This window comes from Cebus imitator, unplaced genomic scaffold (assembly GCF_001604975.1).
Source record: "Cebus imitator isolate Cc_AM_T3 unplaced genomic scaffold, Cebus_imitator-1.0 Scaffold24, whole genome shotgun sequence".
NCBI lineage: Eukaryota > Metazoa > Chordata > Mammalia > Primates > Cebidae > Cebus > Cebus imitator.
Window position 1 is genome coordinate 13,759,560 of NW_016107339.1, and position 6,061 is coordinate 13,765,620.

Consider the following 6,061-nt stretch of genomic DNA (forward strand, 5'->3'; position numbering starts at 1 on the left):
AACTGCCAATGGGATATTTACCAACATAGATCATATCCTTGACCATAAAAGGAACCTTAACAAATGTGAAAGAATTGAAATCATACAGACTGTGTTCTCCAAAAGCAATGGAGTTGAACCAGACCAGTAACATGAAGAAAACTGGTACAACTCCAAACACATGGTGAATTAATAACATACTTTTAAATTACCCATGGATCAAAAAAAGATGTCTTAAGGAAAATAAAAATGTATTCAACTAAGTGAAAATGAAAATACAACATATCAAACTATTCAGCACACAGCTAAAACAGTGCTTTGAAGAGATATTTATAGTGCAAAATGTATATGGTGAAAAAGAGAGAAGATCAAAAACCAATAATCTCAGTTCCTACTTCAAGAATGCAGAAAAGCAGTCCAAAATAACCCAAAGCAAGAAGAAGTATTTTTATAAAATGAATATAAGGGCAGAACGTGGGAGCGCATGCCTATAATTCCAGGAGTTTGGAAGGCCAAGGCCAGCAGATCACCTGAGGTCAGGAGATCGACACCAGCCTGACCAATATGGAAAAACTGCTTCTTTACTAAAAATACAAAATTAACCGGGCAATTTCATATGGAACCAAAAGAGAGCCTGCATAGCCAAGACAATCCTAAGCAAAAAGAACAAAGCCAGAGGCATCATGCTACCTGATTTCAAACTATACTTCAAGGCTACAGTATTCAAAACAGCATGTTACTGGTACCTAAATAGAGATACTGACCAATGGAACAGAACAGAGGCCCTAGAGGAAATGCCACGCATCTACAACCATCTTATCTTTGACAAACCTGACAAAAAAAAGCAATGGGGAAAAGATTCCCTGTTTAATAAACGGTGTTGGGAAAACTGGCTAGCAGTGTGCAAAAGGCAGAAACTGGACCCCTTCCTAACACCTTACACTAAAATTAACTCCAGATGCATTGAAGACTTAAACATAAGACCTAACACCATAAAAACCCTAGAAGAAAATCTAGGCAAAACCATTCGGAACATAGGCATAGGAAAGGACTTTATGACTAAAACACCAAAAGCATTCGCAACAAAAGCCAAAAGAGACAAATTGGATCTAATTACACTCCAGAGCTTCTTACAGCAAAAGAGACAATCATTAGAGTGAACCAGCAACCAACAGAATGGGAAAAAATGTTTGCAACTTACCCATATGACAAAGGGCTCATACCCAGAATCTACAAAAAACTAAAACAGATTTACAAGAAAAAAAAAACAAACCCATCCAAAAGTGGGTAAAGGATATGAACAGACACTTTTCAAAAGAAGACATATATGAGGCCAACAAACATATGAAAAAATGCTCATCATCACTGATTATTAGAGAAATGCAAATCAAAACAACATTGAGATACCACCTCACGCCAGTTAGAATGCCGATCATTAAAACATCTGAAGACAACAGATGCTGGAGACGATGTGGAGAAATAGGAACACTTTTACACTGTTGGTGGAAGTGTGAACTAGTTCAACCATTGTGGAAGACAGTGTGGCACTTCCTCAAGGACCTAGAAATAGAAATTCCATTTGACCCAGCAATCCCATTACTGGGTATATACCCAAAGGATTACAAATTATTCTATTATAAAGACATATGCTCAGGAATGTTCATAGTAGCACTGTTTACAATAGCAAAGACCTGGAACTAACCCAAATGCCCATCGATGATAGACTGGACAGGGAAAATGTGGCACATATACACCATGGAATACTATGCAGCCATCAAAAGTGATATGTTCATGTCCTTTGCAGGGACATGGATGAACCTGGAAACCATAATCCTCAGTAAAGTGACACAAGAAGAGAAAATCAAACACCACATATTCTTACTCATAGGTTGGTTATGGACAATGAGAACACATGGACGCAGGGAGGGGAGCATCACACGCTGGGGACTGTGGAGGGGGGCCAAGGGAGGGACAGCAGGCAAGAAGTCAGGCAGGGATAACATGGGGAGAAAAGCCAGATGTAGGTGATAGAGGAATAGAGGCAGCTAATCACATTGCCATGTTTATACCTATGCAACAATTCTGCATGATCTGCACATGTACCCCAGAACCTAAAGTACAATAAAAAATAAAAATAAATAAATAAAAATAAAAAATTAGCCAGGTGTGGTGGTGCATTCCCGTAATCACAGCTGGAGGCTGAGGCAGGAGATTCACTGGAACCAGGGAGGCAAAAGTTGCAGTGAGCAGAGATGGCGCCATTGCACTCCAGCCTGGGCAACAAGAGTGAAACTCCGTTTCTAAAAAAAAGGAAGAAACACAGAAAGAAGGGAATGAGTGAAAGAAAAATTTCTGCTTTCAAAAGATTAATAGAACTGACAAATTTCTAGGACAAAATAAAAGGGAAAAGGGTGAAAAACATTAACATTGGAGTTGAAACATGTTATATCACTACAGATCCTTCTATATCAATAGTGCACCAAAAACACTTAGGTGAAATGGGAAAAAAAAAATCCTTAAAAAGTACTCACTATTACAACTGATTCGATATGAAGTAGATAAACTGAAAAGCTCTATCATTATGAAAGGAATTGGCCTTATAAAGACTGCTGAAGGACAAATCTCTAGTCCAGAATACTTTCACAGGAGAAATATACCAAACATTTCAATAGAATTAAAGTCAGCAAAATTTCCTCCAGAAAACAGAAGAGAAAGGAACACATTCCAATTTACTTTATAAGGCCAGCATTTTCTAAAATCAAAAGCATACAAAAAAAGTACAGCAAAAGAAAATTAACCAATACACCTGCATGACTTTACATGTAAAACTCCCTAACAAAATGTTAGCAAATAAAAATCAGCCAAATTAAAAAAATAAGTAAACTATGCCAAGTAGCATTTATTCTAGGGTTGCAAGTCTGGTTTAATGTTTGAAATCAATTAATGTCATTCACCATATTAGCAAGCCAAAGAAGAAACATCACATGATTCTATCAATTGATGTAGAAAAGGTTTTTGACATAATTGAACATTCATTTATGATTTTTAAAAACCCTCAAAAAAATAGGATAGGGGAGGACCTCCTCACGTTGATAAATAACTTCAACAAAAAAGTTGTGGCTAAATGACACTTACTGGAGAAAGACTGAACGCTTTTCCTCTTCTGTTCAGCTAATGAGAAAATTCACAAAGATCACAGAATTCAAGATCAACCAAAAAAATCAATTTTATTTGAATATACAGTAATAAAGAAATCAAAACACATTAAAAATATAACATGAATTATCTTCACTCAGAAAACCTCATAAGTACAGAACATGTACATGATCCATTCTGAAATGCTGACAGAGAAATAAAAAATCAGAAGAAATGAAGAGATTTATTGTGTTCATCTGCTAGAAAACTAAATAAAGGTGTCAATTCTCCCCAATTTGATATTCAAGTTTAATACAATTTCTTTCTAAATTCCAGCAATATTTGTAACAGTTGTAGGCAAAGTTATTCTAAAATGTGTATGAAGAAGCAAGGGAATGAGTACAGGTAAAACAAACTTCATAAGGAAGAAGAGATGAAGAAGTAACTGTAACCAAATTTCAGACTTTGTATGGCTGTAGTAATTAACACTGATTGACACTAGTGCAGGGATAGACATAGATTAATGGACGAGTATAGAGAATCCAGAAATACACCTATAGCAACTCATGTTGACAAAGATGCAAAATAATTCAACGGAGGTAAGATAATCTGGTCTTTTCAAACAACGGCTTAGGAAAAAGTGGAAATCCATAGACAAACACAACCAAACAAAAATAAAAAAAGAAGCAAAGAAGAAGAAGAAGAAAAAGCAGGAAAGAAACTTAACAAATTCTCACACCTTATGAAAACATTTATACCCAATGAAATCATGTCTACATGTAAAATATTTAGAAGAAAACATACGAGAAAATCGGCCAGGCGTTGTGGCTGACACCTGTAATCCCAGCACTTTGGGAGGTTGAGGCAGGTGAATCACCTGCAGTCAGGAGTTTGAGACCAGCCTGACCAACGTGGAGAAACCCAATCTCTACTAAAAAATACAAGAAAAAAAAAAAATTAGCTGGGCATGGTGGCACATGCCTGTAATCCCAGGTACTCGGGAGGCTGAGATAGGAGAATCACACCTCTATATACTTCTCTTTGGGCAAGGTGTTCCTAACATAGAGCAAAATAAACCTTTTTATATTATTAATGTCTCTTCCAGTAGTTGGTGTGCTACATGCTTGTTTCACCAATATGATACACAATTAAATATAACCTATGTCATAATCTTAAAATGGCATGCAGAATGGTGGCTTCCTGTAAATTTAACCAGAGCTGGGAAGGGGATTCCACCCTGCATTTATTTTGGAAAGCACTGTCTCATACTGAGAAAAAAAAAGATTTCTGGCTACTTTAATTGTCTTTTTTGTCTTAGCTATTATTATACTTGCAACGGATGCAACTGCAGCTGTCTCTCTAACAGAATCTATTCATAGAGCCTCAGTGGTGAACCACATGGTATACTATGTAACTCATGAATTTAAAGAACAGGTAAAGATTGATAAGACTATTTTGTCTCACCTGGAGACTCTTGAAGCTGCCATTGAATGGCTGGGGATCAGTAGCAGGCATTCATTACCCATCAAAATTTACAGTGTGATTGGCAAGATAATTCCATCTGTGTCACACCTCTGCCATATAATAGCACCCAATATGCTTGGGAGAGAGTGAAGGCACACCTGCAAGATTATAGCAAGCACCTGTCTTCTCACATTTCTACTCTTGAGTGTAAGTTAAAGAAACAACTAACAACTTGGTCACAGCAATTACAAACAAATACCTTTCAGGAATTACAAGAAGACTTTCAGTGGTTAAAGCCAAATACTTGGTTGTCTGGGTTAAACACACACATTGGGGTGATGGCCGCTATACTTATTCTTTTTTGTATCTGTTTGCTAGGCATCTGCAGATGGCTCTGTGCTGCCACCCGATGCATCTATGACCACAGAAGAACAACAGAAGCTATCTTGTATTAGATAACCAGGATACCCCAAGAATTAAAGAAGGGGCAGATGGGAGTGCATGGCAACATACTCGAACATGTACAGGCATTTGGGGTTTAGGCATGGACAAATACTGAGACTCTGTGTGTGTGCTGTTTGTGCAGAGACTCTAACTCCTTGACCCTGAAAACAGGGTAAGGAACTGAATATGTGACAAGGAGTGCTGAAAACAGCCTCCTGAAAATGCGGTCTGAGTGCTTTACAAGGCCGTATGTGCCTCATGAATGGACCACAGAGAGCCACTAGGTGGATGTCTTTTGTTTGTCTAAATTGTAATTTAAATAAGCTCTCTCAATAAATATTCAGTGAATGAATCTTGGGGCAGCACTCTCAGAAGAATTACTCCCTGACCCACTTAGCTGGAATTGTCTGAGGACTTCATTCTCACGTTCACTGAAGCTATAACCTGCAATAGAGATTGGTGGAAAAGAAATTAGTGGTTGTCAGTTGTCAGGATGATGGTGTGTAAGGAGTAGGGTGTGACTCTAAAGGGCAGCATGAGGGGAGATTTCTGTGAATTGGAATAGCTCTCCACTGGATTGCATGGTGGTTATATAAATCTGTAAATATGATAAGACACAGGCATAGAGCTATGGACACATATTGTACCAAAGTCAGTCTCCTGGTTTTGATACTGTGCTACAGTTACTTAAGACATAAGCATTGAGGGAAGAAGCAAGATGGCCGTTTAGGAACAGCTCAGGATTGCAGCTCCCAGTGAAAGTGCAGAGGGTGAGTGGACGCCGCATTTTTATTGCCCACAGACTAGGAAATTCCTAGGCAGAGGAGGTCCACAGTCGCCAGCGCGGCTTTTTCGGCCAGGGCGGCTGTGCCGGCCAGCGCCGCTGCTTTGCCCCGCGCGGCTGCTTTGTTGGCGCCCCGGAGCCACAGTACTCCGTACAAGTCCGGGTGCCCTTTAGGCTGGCGATTGGAGCCACGGGAAGTCACCCATTCGCCGGTTCAAAAAGGGGACTGAGCAGAGAACCAGGACAGTAGATTCC